Raw genomic sequence first — 20,264 nt, 5'->3', positions numbered from 1 at the left:
ATCAATTGCCTGAATTTGCCTGAACTTTGTATTGGGACATGTCAGGTAAACGGCGCTGGTGTGTCGTGCGAAAGTGTTCATGTCAGAAAAGGGGGGCAGTGGTTTTGAATGTCCAACATGGTAGGATGGGGAAAAGGTGTTGAAAGAAGGAGGAGACCGCATCTCACCCATCGTGTCCCCCTCCCTGAGGGCCCACCATCCAGGTGATCCTCCCTCACTGGTACACCCCCAGGAACTGGAACCAATAGCAATGGCCGTGTCCTGGCCAGCTGGATGACAGATCCCCAGGGACCAGCTAGGGAGACACCTTCAGGTTTCTCACACCCCCTACACACAAATGCACATCCTTATACCAGCTAGCATTACTGTCACAGATGGCCTGAACAATACACCAACTCTCTAAGATGGTTCAAGAGTTTTTATGAAAGGTTTTTAAAGGGTGGTGCTAGGGTTGTCCCCCTCTCGCTTGTTTTCCCAGGGACTGCCTCCACCCTAGCCCAGACTTCCCTGAATCCCATGGTGATCACTAGAGATTGGTAGTCCCTACTCTCTAATATTTGAATGAGTGCATCCTGGTGAAAGCTCTGTGACCGCGTGAAGTCTTTTGTAGTAGTCTATTGAACAGTAGTAAATGGGTGTAGGTTTGTGAATGATACTTTTCAAATCTTTTTTTTGTTTCCCTGTTCCTGTTCCATTAATGTGTTCTTAACTTTTAAGCTGCTTTATCTAGTGGTCAAAGAATGTAATAACAAGGCTTGCAACCCATGACTTATCATCTGCTCCTTGATCTAAAGCGCTCTTTTCATTAGGCCACAGGGCCTTAACTAAAGTAGTATTTTCACAGGCATCATCTTGGAATTGTCGGGCGCCTCTCACAATGAAACCTTATATTAAATTAATCTCACTATTTTGTTTTGTCGTGTTTCCATTCCCAGCCTGACATAGTACTAGAGGGTATGATCATTTACATACAAATTACTTCAGCTGAAACCTTAAGCGGTGTTTCGGATTTATTTTAGGAAAGCACATTTCTTTGACTTATACATGCTCCTTGTTGGCTTACTGCCAGAGGCCAAAATTCATCTTTTATCACTGTGTCCCGCTTCTTTCATAGCAACATGAGCTTTGCTGCAGCTCGATGTCTCAGAGTCCCACATTCATGGCCTGGGCTTTCATTGATTATCTTAGTTCATTCTGTGAGTTTGAGTATTGAATTTGTATTTGATTGTATTTATATACCACTTTACGCCAAAGTGCTTCACAATCAATATAAGCAGTACAAAGACATGTAACTAATAAATGGTAATCAGAGAGAAGATGATCCTTGAGATGGGATCTAAAGAGAGGGAGAGAATACAGTGAAAGAAGAGGGAGAGGAACAGCATTCCAGTGCTTTGGTGCAAGAAAAGTAAAAGAACGTAAGCGAAAAGTGGTACATGGAGGGCATGGAAGAGATAAGATAAATAGAGACTGGGAGCAGAGGGAGCGGAGTGGAAAGTAGAAAGAAATAGGTGAAGGTACAAAGGGTCCAGCTAGTGTAGACATATAAAGACAATACAGCAGAAGTTAAACAATAGACGAGATTCAAAGGATAGCCATTGCAGAGAAAGCAAAGCAGGAGAAATAGACTCAGGAGGTGATAAGCAGGAAAGGAGAACAATCAAAGAATTATAGATCGAGTAGAGAGGAGCTAAGTTATAGACTAGAAGACTGAGAAGTAGGCTTGAGCTGTAGAACAGTTAAGAAAAAACAAGGACGGGGACACGATTCTTAGTAGTATGAAAAGTGAGGAACAAATGAGCCTTCCAAATATTAAAGAGTAGAAAGTGGCAGTAGCGTGCAATAGTAGAAATATGAGAGAAAAAGCAAAGGGGAGAGTCAAAGATTACTCTGAGGTTACGAGTAGAAGGGGTTATTGTAATAGATATAGGAGCTAGATTGGGGGAAGCGGTAGGGGGATGGTTGAGACAGGAAAGAGGACGTCAGTCTTCAAGTAATTAAAGTGCATGTAGTGATCCAAAGCCCAAGACTGGATTACAAGCAGTCATGCAAACAGAGTAGACTTAACAGAGTCAGAAAAAGAGGAAAAGGAGAGTATGATCTTGGAGTTGTCCCCATATAGGTGGTATGAAAAACCAAAGGAAAAGATAATAGAGGTTAAAGGAATTGTATTAAGGAAAAAAGCAATGGGCCCAGCACTGACCCTTGAGGCACACCATTATAAAGAGGGTAGACAGAAGAAGAATGGCCCAACCAAGATACAGAGAAGCTGCAAATTCAAAAATAGGAGCGAAACCATTCCAAAACAGACTGCTGAAAACTAAAATGTTGAAGAGAAGAGAGTAAGATAGAGTGGTTGACTGTATCGAAGGCAGATGACAAGTCCAAAAGAACAACAAGAGAGGATAGTTTTGAATAATGAGACGATTAAAGATAGATAGAGCTAGAAGAGCCATTTCAGTAGAGTGACGTGGATGAAAACCTGATTAGCAGAGAGGAAGAAGTGCATTATTGTTCACATAGACTGAAACCTGACATCAGACGATGCACTTGAGAAGCTTAGAAAGAAAAGGAAGTGGTGAAATAGGGGCAATGTATTTTGTATTTTATTTGTAATTGTATGAGGGGATAGTAAATATAACAAACGAACGGAAGCAGTAAAGACAGACTTTAATGGAGTCAAACGAGGGACAGAGATACCAAAGAGTAAGGTACAGCAATAGAATAAGCATGAAAAAATAAGAGAATAAATCAAACGTTTAGTAGCATTAAACATGAGAAAAGGTTGAGGTTTCCGATATTGAAAACATGATTGCGACAAGAGAGAAATATAGTCAAGATATGATTAGAGAAAGATGACTCAGTATCAAGGTGAAGACCAAAATGACTAGCAGAACCAGAACTAGAAAGAAGAGAAACAGGGAAAGAAACAAAAGGAGGAGGAAGTGTGTGAGGAGAAAAAAGAGAACTTCAGTTTTGGTTGCGCTCAGAACAGGTAAATTATCAGGCATCCAAGTTTTGATGGCTGAAAGGCAGGAAAGTTTGAGGGCAAAGAAGGATTGAGTGAAGGTTTCTTTATAACAGGAAGGATGGATGCATGCTTGAAGGAAAGAAGGAAAGCTGGACATACGTAAGGAAGATTTTAAGAGTGCAATGAGGTAAGGGAGAAAAGAAGGCTAGACTACAAGGATTAAAGAAGTTGGAAAAGTATTAGACAGAACAGCTGTAGCATGGGCCTTGGCAAGAAAAGAAGAAACCCTGGAGTTAGAAAGAGGAGAAAGGTAGACATTAAAGAAGGGGGGAGAGAAGGGCCAGGACATAGCAGGGTTGGAAAAGTATTAGACGGAACAGCTGTAGCATGGGCCTTGGCAAGAAAAGAAGAAACCCTGGAGTTAGAAAGAGGAGAAAGGTAGACATTAAAGAAGGGGGGGGGGGTGAGAGAAGGGCCAGGACATAGCGGGGTAGAGGAATAGACTATAGACGAATGGAGAAGAGTAATTTTAGGAGAGAAATAGCCAGCAAAGACAGAAGCAGAAAGAGAAGAGAGTGTAGCAAGGGCAGGAGTAGGAGAGGATAGGATACAATTCAGGGTTTGAAATATGCAACAAGGATAACAGGAGAGTCAAGCAAAGTAGTAAACTATTGTTGTTTAGCAGAAAATAGTGATGAGCCATAAGTGATGAGGAGAGAGGTTAACAGTGCAAGATCCAAAGCAGATTGCGCTTTGAGCAAGCAGCATTTGGTCTTATGTAAGATACGTCTAGTGCAGTGGTACTCAAACATTTTCATACAGAGCCACCCCTGGCCAATCCACCTTGTGTAAAAAATATTGTTACTGTTTCTGGGGCCCCCACCTTGGGGTTGCCTGCCCTTTGGGGGCCCAAAGGATGCACGAGGGGATAGGCTCTGTAAACTATAAACTGATTTTCTATTGCTTATGTGTTCTATTAAAAGCAGTCACCTCAATCCTTTTTTATACTAAAACAATCATCTTAATCCTTTTTTAAAGAGTTTTCGCAAGTACTTTAGTAAGTGTAGCTGCAGTCAAATGGCAAGGACGTGTGTTTCTACAGTCCGAATGGAGCCATCATTCTGCCATCAACGTTTTCAGCTGTGCAGCAATCCACTGGCTTGCCTGGGACTTTTAAAATCCCCTGCACTGCGCGTAGCACACACGTGCAGCTGCAGTCAAGCAGTCGGCAGTTTGGCGGTGAGCAGAAGAAGAGAATCATGAGATCCCCTGATATTCCCCCCTGCCCCCACGTAAATGGTAGAAATTTGCAAAAGGGAAGTATTGCAACTTTTTTCAAATTGAGGCGACTGTGGCTGCAGGAGATCGGCTGATTAGTAAATCTGTGGATAATAGTGATGAAGCGAATTTGAGGAATAATAATGGTGGGTAGCATGACAGCTCCAAGTTTCCCACAATTTATAACAACACGTTGGAGCTGCGTTATTCGTTCCACAAATATATTGAGGCTATCTCAGAGGCCAATTAATAAAACTCCCCAATCAGTAGAGGTCGAGTGACATTTGAAGGAGCAGGCGTCTCGACAGAGTCAAAGTCAGAAGCTATCAGCTTCTTGTATGTGGAAAGGAAAGAGATGGAATGCACAAGGCTGGAAAATGAGATAACTGTCGACATTCAGTCCTTTATGATGACAATTCAATTTGCATTGAAGATATTGCTTAAACTTGGGAAAGGCCACGAGAACATCAAAGTCCTCAGTGGTACACCACAGTGCTTAGAGTGCACGGCTGATAGTGATCTAAATGAGGTGGTAACACATGAAGATAAAAACAAGGATGGAAAACCTACTAAGTCTGATGAGGCAATAAAGCAAATGCATGGGAGTAAAGAGACTGAGGAGCACATCTCTACTGATGTTAATGATACTGTCATTAATAATGACACCTCAGAGATCTATCTGACACGCAAACAAAGGAGGAAATTGAAACAACAAAATATGCAGCATTTAGGAAATAACCAACAGAAGAACCGTAGTGATTTTGATGGTCCAGTAAATCCACAATTTACACCGAAAGCATCATGAAAACCTGGAAAAAGGCAAACCGTAAGAAGAAAAGGTGTCCATAAATTCTGGAACCCTAATGCACTGGTTGGTTAAAGAAAATGAAGCAGAGCCTTGGTCAGCCCTTAATGAAGGCTCTGAAATGGAGCACACTCACCCTGACTAAGACAAAGCAGTGTAATATATGAGGATAGATGCTCCACGCCAGAGCGCATAAAAAGAGTAATGGTGTGTGCCCATGAGGTCCTTGCTTCAAAACAGCCTGCAGATAAGAGTGCGGCACAGTTAAATCTGCGTACCAGGAAGGTGCGCCTCAACTGTATTGCTGACTTCTGCTTTTTGGATTGCCCTGAAATGTTTTGTTGCTGATCTGGTGTTGTACCTGGATTTTGAAGTCTGTCTGCTGATTGGATTGTCTTTTGGATTTGCCCTGAACTGTTGTGTCACTAGAATAGGTGTTGTTCATGGACTTTTGACCTTGCCTCTTTTCTGGATTTCTCTTGGCTTACCCTGAACTGTGCCATTTGGTTTCCACTTTCATGGATTTGACTTTAGCTTCCATTCTGGTGCTGTTCGGGTCAGGTCCCCTGCGTTTCCCCTGCACCTTTTGTGTCTGCAGGCAACTGACGTTGGGCGGTAACTTCCTATTGATTTTTTGGTAGGGGTTGGGTTGAACGCGGTCTGCGCTACAAAGAAGACCTGAATGCGGGAGCCTAATATTTAGCAACCAGAAAAGCCTGCACAAATGCTTATTGCACCAAATTAACAAGGGTGAAAAGAGGGATTTTTGTGTAGGCCAAAGCTAAACTGAAGTTCGCTTTAATCTATGCTTTGATCTGCAGTCATCATGTAAAATCTGTGCAAAGAAAGTAAACCCGTGTTTGTATGCAAATTGATTTCACCAGTAAAGAGGTAGAGACTGCTTACCAACATCTCTTCATGTGTTACCACGTGGTTAATGTATGTGGTGTTCCTGTACATTATCCTTCTATATTTGACGAAACTGTAGAACAAAGTCTGTTTTTCGGATAACCCAATGCGGATGATGTATTTATTCAAACTAAGAACATGATATGCTGTATTTTGTAGTCATTCCTCATCCCCTCATATGAGATCTGACTTGGCACCTCATCATTGCAACCCTAGTTGAACAGAGGACATTGAGGATAACCAAAGCTTGCTTCAATTGGCTGGATCCTGCCTGGACTCAGAACCCTCTACCAGGAGAGAACCCGTCTACCAGTGATGAATTGCTTTAGTACTTAGTTTAAAGCTGCAGCCTATACATGTTTCAGTGGAAATGGCGGAATTAAGAAAACATACACGCAGCCTTTCAGTTTTGGTGATGTGTGTGTGCCTAGAGTTGTCTGTTGTTCAGGCAGTGTGCTTTCTCATACATTAAAGACATATTTCGGATAAACCGGTGTGTGAGTTCATTAGGGAATATACAATAATGAACAGGTGGTTACTTTCCTTATATCCCATGGCATGGTGTGCACGCCGCCTTTTGCCCTGCACATTTGCACTCTGCGGTTTGCACTGGGGAGACATGGATATTTTTTAGGAGTTGTTTACAAGTGCAAAGGATTAACTGGCCGCTTGATTGAACGCATAAATGTCAGGAATACCCACCCATCACTAATGTAGCATAAACACTCATCAACCCACCTGGTGCTGGGAGCGCATTACACTATGACAGCCGCTGAAGGGCCTGTCCTCGCAATATGTGGTCGGAAAGAAGAAAACATATGCATATCCCTGCAAAGGAAATTGCACATCAGGGTCAAATAACCCTTGTACACATTGCACGTCCGAAGAGACATATTGGGGGTTGTGGCTACGTTTTCCACGCATTGTTCTCTGTATCGGGATGCGCTTCTGAAATGCGTGAAAACACCCCCTCAGTCCCACGAGGGGCGCAATTGTGTACATGGCTAGAAAAAGGGCACACTAATGCATGCGTCTATGGTGCGCACATTCCGAGTGCCCTCATGACGTGACGCGGCATAGAGTTTTGTGAATCTGACCACGATATTTCATGTGTGGAAACATTCATGTCACATTCAGTTAACTAGAGAGGGCGAAATCAGGGCTCATGTCGAGGGTACACGCAGGTGGACGGAGTCCCCCCACTTTTTTCAGGAGTCCCCTCACTTTATTCTTCGGGCACCTTGACATGCTAATTTCTGGTGGCCTCACGTTCAATTGGTATGTTAATGAGTCCCTCCACTATTATTTTTTAGGACTTGACCCCTGCAAGCAGTGGTGACGATCCCACCCTCTATAGCAGTGGTATCGAAGCTTTTTTTACACTGAGCCGCCCCACCCGCCTCTGAATAAAAAAAATGCCTTTCCGCCCCCTCCCCACACTAGCTATAATTGCCTATATTTGCTATTATAAACAGTCCCCTTCTTAAAGAGCCTCGCGCCCCCTTGGACGTCCTTCGGGCTCCCCTAGGGGAAGGGGTGGGGCAGCCCCACAGCTTGAAGACCAACGCTGGGGTCACAGTCGCCACTGTTCCTTTGGCAGGGTGTTCAGGGAAGAGAAAAGTAAGCTGGAGCGGCTGCCGCTTTACAGCTGTTTGGCCCAGTCTAGTTTATTTTTACTCTGCTAACACTACTTAGCAGTTTTTAAATTATATAGAACGTTACAAAGTGTAAAGACCAAGCCTTTCATTTGTCCATGTCCATCGTTTGGGTTTTGCTGGCTTGGTTAGAGTTTTAACAGCACGGTACAAAATTAGAACACAATAATTGGCGGGTAGGGTAACCGCTGAACATATGTTACATGAAAGATGTTTGGAAGGCTTGGCTCCACGTGGAACCCTTGATTACAAGGTTGCATGTTTCCGGAAGAGAAGTCTATTGGACAAGTGCCTTTGCATCTCAGGTTTAGGGGACAGTTCTATCCCTTGGCAGCTTCTAATTTCGGTCACAGCATAAAGACAGGGTGACATTGTACCCTTTAAAGAGGGTGGAGCATTTATTTGAATGAGGGCAATCATCCCTCCCTCCATTTACCCTATTATGGAACCCAACCCTCTTGAAGGGGTTCCTAACCTGAGCATACAAAGCCAGCCCATATGTTTTAATGTTGCTCCAACTACCTCCCTACAGGCTGTATGTGCTCCCAATGTTGCAAACAATAGATTTGAAAGGTTAGCTGATCTGCCTGGCATCACCAAGTATGGTCACACGGAGAAGCCTGGATTAGAACTCTGGATCAATCATAAATAACTCAGTGGTGGTTAAGTCATATCTCACATGGGTGCATTTCTTCTGTCCTAGCTTTTAATACTGCTACGAGGCTATTGTCAAGCACCCCTCATTTCAAATACAAGATAACTGAGGTATAGGGAGATGCAATGATTTGGCCAGAATCACACAACTTGGTCAAGTGAGGAAGCTGAGACCTCCTACAATGAATGAATGCTTTTTTCATTTGTAAAATGGCATAGGAAATTAGGGCAAAGTACTGACAAACCACAATGTTGATATCCCTGCCCATAAAATGGAATTGAACCCACACTGATTAGTGTCTAGGGTGGCAAACAATCAATGGGACTGCACCTAATGCAAGGGATCTTATTCACAAAAAATGGGCGATAGGCGAAGCTCAATTTGCACCTTTTTCCTTTGCAAAAAAATTGCACCTCTTGTGATTTGCAAAGGTTTCCATGCACATAATTTGCACACAGGGCCAGAATTTCAAACTTTCTTTCGTGCAGGTGATGAGAAGCGCTGATGCATCTCATCACGTGTGCCAAGCAAAGGTGTGCCCTTTCCAGAAAGCACATTTGCATATGCCCATCACTCATGCATATAATGAAATGCCCTTTTCGAACCGATTTTTGTATTTACGCAAGGAAGGGACATTTCTGTGCATTTGAATGCACGTGCCAAATCCCCAAATAGTATGTGAATTAAAATGAGCTGAGAACCAACAAATTTCCCTGTGCCTATTACTGACAGGTGTAGGGGAAACGCGCAATACATGAGCGTCATTTGTGACCCTCTCGTGCTTTTTTTAGCTGCTTAGCTGCTGCGCAGCTCCCAGAAAATTCACAGTTCACCTTTTTTAAATAAGGTGGGCTGCGCATTTCTTAAAGTGGCACAATTAAATTAAAGACTATCCCCTGTCCATATTTCACTTGTTAGACAGTAGTTAAGTGATTAAGAGTAGTTATTCCTGGGTCTGGGTCCCTATTCATAGGGGGCTGGCCCTATGTGTGAATATCTCATGCACCCATCTATGGTGCAGTTATCCCTAGTTGGCGTTGGTGTGCCGCCTTCAAGGGGTGTGAAGGGTCTTAGCCTCAACTCTCTCACTACTTTTCTTGCTCTAAAAAATAGGTGCACATTTCATGGAGGTCAGTGGTCTTTTTTTAATATTACTGCCCCCAGTCTGTGTGTCTTATGCTTAAAAATAATTTGACCGGATGGTCAAAGGCTGAAAAAATTAAATCAAACAGAATTTTCTGTCAATCAGAAAGTAGATCTTCACTGATTGATAAGGTTATAAAATGATGAGTTTTTTATTCGAGCCATCTCATCAAGTATATGTAGGATCTCGGAGTTGCGGTCATCAGCCCTACAACTCTTGGTATGTCAACCGGTTTCAGCAGTGCTTATGAATGGCCGCCTTCTTCAGGACGGAGAATCTTGCATTCTCAATAGCAATAGCTCAAAAATCTCCACATCTTGGAGGGTTGGAGAGGCACTCCGGGATATCCACGGGCGTTCTAGCTTTTGTCTTGGTCCCTGTAGGATTACAAAAGGTGGACAAAGGGGAAATGGTGTAAGGGATTTGGTCTGATTCAGTTTACTTTATGGGGAACTTCACATACACTTTGATGGCGATATTACCGCTAATATCTCTCGGTGGGCTCTGAACGTTGTACTAATCTTGTTCGTTGCACCTGCTCGTTTGGTGACTTCCTGTAAGTGCCACCTGTAGACAAGAGAATTTGTGCCACTGTGTAAGGCTCCTCATCTACTGTATAGCAGATATAGCAAAGCTTTTAGCATACATATAGTTATCGCATTATGGCATATTACCTGTAGGATAGGGATCCTTCCTGACAGGATATGTAGATGCTCTGTCTGGGTGCTGAAGTCAGTTTACATCCAGTCTTCCTCTAGTCCTGATTTTGGGTATTTTCTGTGGAGTGGAAATCAAACAGGTCATCTGTTAGTTTCCAATATTCACAGGAAAAGGATTTTGAATTAGGCATCTGTTTATTGACTGGCAATTAAAGCTTCATGCTTGGGGGGATGGCGGATAGATATTGTGGTAGCTAGTGCTGCTACCGCATTCTTTCTCCATCTTACTTCATATTGCGGTCGTTTTTTTTTTTTTGCACCAGCCCTTCTATGTAATGGTGCTCTTAATTATTATAATTTGGTAACCGGAGCCAGCTCTGTTGGCTCCTAGGGTGGTAAACAGTGGTTCCTTAAATGCTTTTCCAGTGCAGGCGTTATTGATAGGTCTGCAGGGCATGGTGAGATGCCGAATTTCTCGTGGTTGAGCATGCTGCAATCAGTGTGCCGCTTGCTCACGATCGTATGCTATTGTGCATTTGGCAAAGGGTGGATGCAAAGGTGTGCGTATCTATTCAAGAAAGTGCCCCTATTATGTTATAAGGTAACGTATCTGGGTCCAAAACTTTAAAAATCCCCGTTATTTCTTACCTCAGGTTTCTGCGTGGTCTATATCAACGGGCTGTCTCCGGATGGGTGATGCTATGATTCACCATCTTGCATTTCTAAATCTATTTCCTTTATATTCACGTCAACATGGGTAGTGGCGCGCAGCGTAGGACTACGCATCCTCTCAGGTTTGCTGGAAGTTGTGGTCCGCTGGTACCTTGTGTAGCACTGTGACGTCCGTCGGGTTTCTCAACTACTCACGTTCGCAGATTGAATGTATGATAGTGTGATACACACGCATTTCGCCTTCACGCATGTGCTGTAATGTGAACGGGAAGCACATGGTCTATCCCATGCTCGGCCGTGCATGGATGCCACTGTCAATGGAATTTTGGGCGCATATCATATTCTAATTTGTAGTTGTGAGAAATAATATCATATTACTGTCTGGCGCGGTAATGAATGCTGTGCACAAAGTCACGGGTGGCCTGGGTGTACAATCTATAATCGTATGATTAGAAATTAATTATTACATTTGGGCAGTGTCGCTGTCAAATTTTCTGTGGGCCCCAGAGAATGTTGGGAGTTTTAGTTAAGATTATAACAAGTCTAATGTTGCCCTAGTTTTGCACAGTGCTGTAATGGTTGCTTATGCTCAAAGACAGGTGGGCTAAGGAATACAATAGCCAAGGAGAGCTGTGGAGTGCTTATGCTGGTAATTATATCTCCGAAGGGAAGAAGGCTTGGTGGATGATTTTCTTTGCTCCTTCATGTGGATGCTTGTGGTATAACTTTTTAATAATAATGAGGAGGTCGTGCAGTTGTAACGCTCACCTGGTTCCCACGGAGGCGCAGGTCTAGTCTGGATTGCTGTGGCCTCTTCAAGCGTGATGCGCAGAGCCCGGAACACCGATTGAACTGGTTCCCCAAATCTTGCTTGACTGGCCCATAGGAATATCCTTCTGCAGATGAGAAAGGGAATTAACCGTCTGCAGAATAGTGTGCTTGAGTCCCCCCTTGTTGCCCTTCGTTCTCCTCTAACTTCCTCCTCCAATCCCCCGGTTTAAGCTCACCTTATGGTTTCGAAGGATGAACTCTCCATCCTGCGTCTGGTGCAGGGGCGCACGTTAGTCCAGTTACTTCACTGGTTTTCAGAATGGCGCTGGCAAAATCCTCTCGACTTTTCTGAGCGGAACGCCGTAAGTATGAAGATTCAAAATTTCAAGAGTGAGCCCCCTTTTATGTTGTCTTCCTAACTTGTGATCTGTCCTTTATTTCAGATGCAGAATGAAGACGATGCGTTGAAGGGGTTAATTGCCGATGGTAAACTCAGGTGAGTTAGTGAGGGCGATTCCTCTAAATGTCTTTATCATTTCCCATTAATGTCTTTTGTCCTTTCCCCATAGGGGCCGGGGTGCGGTACCTGCCAATGGAGCGGCGCCGACCCGAAATATGGGATGACACCAAGAAAAGCTGGTAAGTATTATGGCTGTAAATTAGGCTTTCCTCCGGTGTTCCCTTTGCTCACCTTTTGTCTCTTCTTCTCTCCCCTAGGCGCAGAGATGTGGCGACATGTGCTGACAGCTGCGATGGAGCCCGGAGATGTCTCGAGGACAGGTGAGTGAAGAGCGCGCTGCAGCGAGCAACGCGATGCTTTTAAATGGAAGTCCTTCTTCAGGGATGCTGGAGTGAAGATTCCGGATGCAGGTAAGAAGTTTGAAATAGTTAGTGGTTGTCACCTTTCTCTTCTCTTCTTTCCTAACAGGAGTTCTAGGTTCGAGGCGGGCGTGGCTGGAGTCCAGGAGCAGGAGCAGACACGGTGAGCGTTCAGCTGCTGGAATGCAGAACAACGCGAAGCATGAGCTGCTGTCTGGGCGTGGCTTAAATAGCCTCCAAAGAAGTCCCAGGTATGTATCCTTCCCCAACTAGGTATGTATCCTTCCCTGGCCACGCCAGAGTGAAAAAATAGTCCCTATGAAAAAATAGTCCCTTTCAGGTCTCAGGGAGGCCTGAAGCGTGCAGCATGGTCTGCATCAGGTAAGTGCACCAAACACCTCCCTTTATGAGCCTGGCGCCTATGGCGCCAGGACTGATGTCCAACATGAGCCTGGCGCTAAAGGCGCCAGGACTGAGTCCAAAGAGCCCCTATAAGGGGCCGCTGGGCTTTTACCCGAGGGCATGATGCCTGCTTCCGGGGGTGCTGGGCCTGGCCTGGTGCTCCGGGGGCAGGCATCATGACAGCACTCCCCCCCAAGGCCCCTCCCAAGGTCGTTCCTTCTGGAGGTTTCGGTTTGTTTGGGAAATTCTGATGGAACCTTTTTACCAGCCGAGGTGCATGTACGTGGTCACTGGGTTCCCAAGACCTTTCCTGAGGCCCGTACCCTTTCCAATCAATTAGATAGAAAAGTTTTGATTTTGATATCTTAGAATCCAAAATGTTCTTAACCTCGAATTCAGGCTCCCCATCTATCTGAATCGGTTCTGGTGGCTTTGTTAATCTGGTTCCTGGGTGCACTGGTTTCAAAAGTGACACATGAAATACGGGGTGAATCCACATGTTGCTGGTAGATCGAGCTTGACTGCCACTGGGTTGATTATAGCTTTGATCGAGTAAGGGCCTAAATACCTTGGATTAAAAGTTCGAGGCCCCTTGAGTGATAGGTGTTTGGTAGCCAACCATACTTGATCCCCTATTTGGTATGGAGGCGCCTCTCTTCGATGCAGATCCGCATTCTTTTTGTATTTCCCTTTCGCATGTTGCAAATGTGCAGTTGCATTCTTGAAGGCTTGAGTAATCGTAGAATGCAAATGGTCCACTGCGGGCATTTCAAGGCTCAGAGGTGAGTCCAAGTCTGAAGTACGAGGGTGATGTCCATGTAGGGTATAAAAGGGGCTCTGACCAGTTCCAGAGTGTATCGAGTTATTATATGCTTATTCAGCCACCCATAAAATGTCCTTCCAATTACCCTCCGATTGATGCAATATACATCGTAGATATTGTTCAAGGGTCTGGTTCGTTCTCTCCGTCTGACCATCGGTCTGTGGGTGGTGGCTGGTTGAGAGTCTTACGTCGATTTGTGCCAGTTGACAACACTTTTTCCAAAAATGAGAAATAAACTGGCTTCCCCGATCTGAGACTAGTATGGACGGGAATCCATGCAATCGGATGATATTTTCGAGGAATTCCTTGGCAAGAACAAAAGCTCTAGGTAACCCTTTCAATGGAATAAAATGGGCCATTTTGGAAAATAAATCCACCGTGATAAGGTCCGTGATAAAATCTAGTGACAAGGTGTGCCAAGGTGCTGGTGGAATGTCTAAGGGCTGAAGAAAACCGACGGGTTTTGTTTTCTGACCTTTGTTTTGGGCACAACCTCCACAGGACATCACAAATGATTTAACATCCATTCGCCAGGAAGGCCACCAGAATTGTCGTTTAATCTTTTCCTCTGTTTTGGCAATGCCAGGATGTCCTTCCATCAGGGTATCATGGTGACGGGAAATAACCAGTTCTTGCAATTCCTTTTCTGGCAGAAATAAGCGTCCTTGGAAGTAAGGTAAGCCATTGGTTACTGAAAAGTAAGACCCCCTTTTGATCCAATCCTGCAAGGCTGAAGAGTCCAGGAATTGTTTTACTCGTGCTTGAATGTCTTCAAGGGATTGTAAAATCCCCAAAATTCTTTGTTTGGGAATTATCGGCACAGGCTCTGAGTTTGTGTCTATTTCTCCCATTCCAATTCGAGATAGAGCGTCCGCCTTGCCATTCTTACAGCCGGGGCGGTAGGTGATTACAAAACCGAACTCAGCAAAGAATAAAGCCCATCGGAGCTGTCGAGACGATTGAACCTTGTCAGTTTTTAAATATTGCAAATTTCGGTTATCAGTGATCACGGTGATGGTATGCCGGGCACCAAGAAGGTAATGCCGCCAAGCCTTAAAGGCGGACTTAATGGCTAATAATTCCTTATCGGTGATTGCATAATTTATCTCTGGCGGCGAGAACTTCCTGGACCAAAATGCTACGGGGTGCAGTTGGTTAGTTTCAGGGTCTCTCTGAGACAGGACAGCTCCCTTGGCTAAACTGGAGGCATCGGTTTCAACTATTTATGGGAGATCGGGACGTGGGTGCTTCGAAATAGGGGCGGACGTAAATTTAGCTTTCAATTCCTGAAAGGCCTCTTCGGCTTCCTTGGTCCATTCAAAAGGTTTATTTTTCCGCAAGAGTGCAGTGATGGGTTGCATCTTTCTGGGATAAACCTGCGATAAAAATTGGCAAAACCAAGCATGCTTTGGACGCCTTTCACCGAACTAGCTGATGGCCATTTGAGGATGGCATCCACTTTCCGTGAGTCCATTCGGACCCCTTTAGGTGTCAAGATGAATCCAAGAAACTCAACCTCGGTGGTATGGAAAACGCATTTTTCCAGCTTTGCAAACAGTTTGTGCAGGCGCAATTTCTCTATAATGGCCCTGACATGCTTTCTGTGATCAGATTCCGAAGAGGAGTACACAAGAATGTCATCGATATACACGACAACACAGACATCGATGAGTTCCCGAAGGACATCGTTCATGAAGAATTGGAAGGCAGCAGGCGCGTTGCACAACCCGAAAGGCATCACCTGGTATTCGAATAGTCCATATTTTGTACGGAAGGCCATTTTCCATTCGTCGCCTTCTTTTACTCGTACCAGATGATAAGCCCCCCGGAGATCTAACTTGGTGTATATGCAAGCGTCCTTCACCGGGTCAAGGAGTTCAGGGATCAGAGGCAGAGGGTAACGATTTTTAACAGTTATCTGGTTCAATGCGCAGTAATCGATACAAGTTCTAAGGTCGCCTTCTTTTTTAGGCACGAAGAACAAAGCCGAGGATGCCGGAGACTTTGACGGGCGAATGAAACCATTGGCTAGGTATTGATCTAAATATTGTCTCAAATGCAGATTTTCCGGTTCTGTAAGGGCGTAAATCCTGCTACAAGGGGGTTGTGCACCGGGCACCAGATCGATTTGGCAATCGTACGATCGGTGGGGAGGTAACGTGTTGGCCTGTTCCTTTTGGAAGACGGCCTGAAAGTCTTGGTATTCGGGAAGGTAGTTGCATGGAGTCAGAGGTTACTGATGCTAGACTAATTTTCAGATTTTCTGGGTAGCAGGTTTGTGCACAATCCGGGAAGGTTATTCTCTTCGCTCGCCAATCAATTCGAGGGTTATGTGTCTCTAACCAAGGAATTCCAAGAATAACCTGAAACTGTGGAGCCTTGATTACGTCAAACACAACTGCCTCCCGATGGCCGTCTGGACCAATAAGAGTCACCTCAGTAGTGGAATGTGTTACCGGTCCAGAGGCAATTTCAGTTCCATCGACTGTGGTGATGACATCTTTGCTGGTTTTAGGACGCAGAGGGAGGTTAATCCTAGAGACCAATTCACGATCCACATAGTTTCCTATAGCCCCACTATCGATGTATGCCTTTATTGCATGCAACCGCTTAGGCTGTTCCGGATCTACGAGAACCATTGGCACAATGAAATGCAAGGTCTGAGAGTTAGTTTTCAAGCTCGGCAAGCAGACCCCTACGCTTGTCGGGCGGGGTCGTTTCCCGAAACAGAGTCTTCATGGTTTTTATCAGCAGCTCCTACCACCTTCTTGGGCGGTTTTGCCGGGCAATCTCGTAGAAAGTGTCCAGAGTTCCCACAATAAAGACATAATTTTAACTGCCGCCTCCTTTCACGTTGCTTTTGGGTTAAAGGTCCTTTAACCTCTCCAATTTGCATAGGCTCGGAGATATCGGCACCCTTGGGATTCACGTGGGTCTTGACCAATGGCCGGGTTTCAAACTTGGACCGATCTGCTTTTCTGTTTTGAAGTCTGTGATCCAATTGGATCACTAAGTCTATATATTCTGTGCATTCTTGGGGCGGATTCACAACTTGGGCCAGGACATCTTTAAGTTCTCCGCGTAAACCTCGATAAAATAACGTGATTCTCTTATCCTCTGGCCACCCAGTTTCCACAATTAGTCTATTAAAGGTTGCAATGTAGGATAGGAGGTCCTGATTGCCCTGTCGCAGGGATAGAAGTTCATCATCCAGAGCCTGCCCCTGAGAGTGTCGAGCAAATAACCTTTCCATGCTTGCTTGAAATCCTTGAAAGTCACGCAGAATCGGGTCATCTTGAGTAACCAGTGGAACTGACCAATCGGCAGCACAGCCGCTGAGATATGACAATACAAAGGCTACCTTAGTCTGGTCATTAGGGAAGGCCCCAGGTCTGCATAGGAAGTGCAAACGACACTGATTCATGAATACGGCAAATCGTTTGGGGTCCCCTGCAAAGAGTTCGGGTGGGGCCAGCGGCATGTTTCCAGGTAGATTAATCTGTACAGGGTTACTGGAAACCACAGGAGTGGGGTTCCCCGCGGAACCGGGTAAAGGAGTTTGTCCAGCTTGACCTTGCAAAAGCTGTCTAGCCAGGTCATCAGTTCTTTCCCTTGTTACAATCACTTCTCTCCTGAGGGCATTAGTCTCTTGACGAGCGGCGTGTACCTCGGCCCGTAATTCCCCCAGTAGTTGGGCCAGTTGGTCAGTCTCTGAAGTTTCCATAGCGCCTGGGTGGGAATTTGTAGCGTGGCTTTGCGTTCTGTAACGCTCACCTGGTTCCCACGGAGGCGCAGGTCTAGTCTGGATTGCTGTGGCCTCTTCAAGCGTGATGCGCAGATCCCGGAACACCGATTGAACTGGTTCCCCAAATCTTGCTTGACTGGCCCGTAGGAATATCCTTCTGCAGATGAGAAAGGGAATTAACCGTCTGCAGAATAGTGTGCTTGAGTCCCCCCTTGTTCCCCTTCGTTCTCCTCTAACTTCCTCCTCCAAACCCCCGGTTTAAGCTCCCCTTATGGTTTGGAAGGATGAACTCTCCATCCTGCGTCTGGTGCAGGGGCGCACGTTAGTCCAGTTACTTCACTGATTTTCAGAATGGCGCTGGCAAAATCCTCTTGACTTTTCTGAGCGAAACGCCATAAGTATGAAGATTCAAAAGTTCAAGAGTGAGCCCCCTTTTATGCTGTCTTCCTAACTTGTGATCTGTCCTTTATTTCAGATGCAGAATTAAGACGATGCGTTGAAGGGGTTAATTGCCGATGGTAAACTCAGGTGAGTTAGTGAGGGCGATTCCTCTAAATGTCTTTATCATTTCCCAATAATGTCTTTTGTCCTTTCCCCATAGGGGCCGGGGTGCGGTACCTGCCAACGGAGCGGCGCCGACCCGAAATATGGGATGACACCAAGAAAAGCTGGTAAGTATTATGGCTGTAAATTAGGCTTTCCTCCGGTGTTCCCTTTGCTCACCTTTTGTCTCTTCTTCTCTCCCCTAGGCGCAGAGATGTGGCGACATGTGCTGACAGCTGCGATGGAGCCAGGAGATGTCTCGAAGACATGTGAGTGAAGAGCGCGCTGCAGCGAGCAACGCAATGCTTTTAAATGGAAGTCCTTCTTCAGGGATGCTGGAGTGAAGATTCCGGATGCAGGTAAGAAGTTTGAAATAGTTAGTGGTTTTCACCTTTCTCTTCTCTTCTTTCCTAACAGGAGTTCCAGGTTCGAGGCGGGCGTGGCTGGAGTCCAGGAGCAGGAGCAGACACGGTGAGTGTTCAGCTGCTGGAATGCAGAACAACGCGAAGCATGAGCTGCTGTCTGGGCGTGGCTTAAATAGCCTCCAAAGAAGTCCCAGGTATGTATCCTTCCCCAACTAGGTATGTATCCTTCCCTGGCCACGCCCGAGTGAAAAAATAGTCCCTATGAAAAAATAGTCCCTTTCAGGTCTCAGGGAGGCCTGAAGCGTGCAGCATGGTCTGCATCAGGTAAGTGCACCAAACACCTCCCTTTATGAGCCTGGCGCCAGTCCAACATGAGCCTGGTGCCAAAGGCGCCAGGACTGAGTCCAAAGAGCCCCTAAAAGGGGCCGCTGGGCTTTTACCCGAGGGCATGGTGCCTGCTTCCGGGGGTGCTGGGCCTGGCCTGGTGCTCCGGGGGCAGGCATCATGACAGCAGTCTTGGAATGTGCTGCTGGTTACTGCACAGCTAGGGTTTGCCAACAAATTCCTTCATTCAAGCCAATTTTATGGCTTTGGATTCTAAAAATCCACATTTGTTCCCTTCTTAACAATGGTGTAGCTATGTTGCCTCCTCCTTTTGGGATAGTCACCTTTTCTAAGATTGTCCATGCTATTTCGTTTTCTGAATGTCCCTTTGACAAATAGTGCTCAACGTTTAGTTCTTATATTTGATCTGTATTCACAGATCCGGGTTTTGATTGTTCTTGTCGTCATTCCAATGTACCTCATATTGCACGGGCAAAGGATCAAGTATACCACATTGGTGGTATTACAATTTGTTAAGGTCCTTTGTTCCCATGGGTATTTCCACCCAATGTCTATGGTGGTTGTGCGCTTTGTAAATTGGCATACGAAACAATTTCCACAGGGGGCATGTCCCAACGTTCTCTGCGTGTTCCAGAGAGTATTGGTCTCTGGTGGTTTCAGTTCTTGATATGTGTGTACCAGGCTGTCCCTCGGGTTTTTCCTTCTTTTGATGGCAAAGAGTGGGGGTGGTAAGTGGTCATCTACATTTAGCAGATGCCATGCTTTTTGAAAATCTTTTTTCAGAAGATTGACCACAGGGTAGTTACTAAAGACTGCTGTGATGACATTGGCTCCCCTTTCTTTTCTCTCGTGTTGTGTGAGAGTGATTTCTCTGGGTAAGTTCCTTGCCCTTTTGCGGGCTTGTCTTATGATTTTGTTAGGGTAATGTCTTTCCCTCAAGTTGGATGTGAGAGTCTTCGCCTGTGTGTCATATTCCATTTGGGTTGTGCAATTCCTCCTGAAACGCAGGAATTGGGCAAACGGTAGATTGTCCCTAAGGGTTCTTTGATGGAAGCTGGAATATTCTAAAAGGTAATTCCTGTCTGTAGCTTTTCGAAACATAGTTGTTTCGAAGGTGTGTCCTGTTCATTTGATTTTGAGGTCGAGGAATGTGGCCTCAGTCTTGCTTGCTTCTTGTGTAAATTTAACGTAAGGGTCTAGTTCATTCACCCATCTGATGAAGTCGATTAGGGTATTCTCGTCTCCTTCGAAAAACACAAGGATGTCGTCTATATATCAACGCCAGCTGAGGATGTTTTTTTTCCAGTAGAGATTGTTTTCAGAGTATATATGTCTTTCTTCAAAGGAGGCAATGTAAAGATTGGCCAAAGTGGGAGCGAAGGTCGCTCCCATAGCTGTCCCAGCTATTTGCTCATAATACGTGTCCTCTTTTAGAAAGACATTTTTGGTAAGTGCAATTTCTGCTAGTTGTAGAATCAGACTGATGGGCATATCCAGGGTTCCTGTTTTTTTCCATTAGAACCTGTTCTATAACTCTCAGGGTCTCTTGTTGGGGGATCCTGGAGTATAGTGATTGTATGTCCATAGTTACAATATACAAGTCTGGATGTTAGAGGTATGTTAGGACTGCTGTGGTGTCTTTTGTGTACGATCGCATTTTCAAAACCTAATTTTTCAGGAAAAAGTCAGCGAATTGGGACAGG

At 45.1% G+C, this 20,264-nt stretch overlaps 1 long non-coding RNA gene across 1 annotated transcript in view; it reads right to left on the bottom strand.

Moving 5' to 3' along the window:
* LOC138516048 (uncharacterized) overlaps positions 1–10,788 on the bottom strand; it is a 49,814-nt gene extending 39,026 nt beyond the window's left edge. Inside the window, exons 1-2 of the long non-coding RNA XR_011282214.1 lie at positions 10,725–10,788; positions 10,092–10,194 (exon numbers count right to left, since the gene is read on the bottom strand). This is a non-coding gene — a long non-coding RNA (uncharacterized lncRNA). The remainder of the gene's footprint in view (positions 1–10,091; positions 10,195–10,724) is intronic.
* Between the last annotated feature and the right edge of the window lie 9,476 nt (positions 10,789–20,264).

This window comes from Ambystoma mexicanum, chromosome 6q (genome assembly GCF_040938575.1).
Source record: "Ambystoma mexicanum isolate Mex_15411 chromosome 6q, UKY_AmexF1_1, whole genome shotgun sequence".
Lineage (NCBI taxonomy): Eukaryota > Metazoa > Chordata > Amphibia > Caudata > Ambystomatidae > Ambystoma > Ambystoma mexicanum.
The sequence above is the reverse complement of the archived record's forward strand: the minus strand, read 5'-3'. Positions and strand labels throughout refer to the sequence as shown.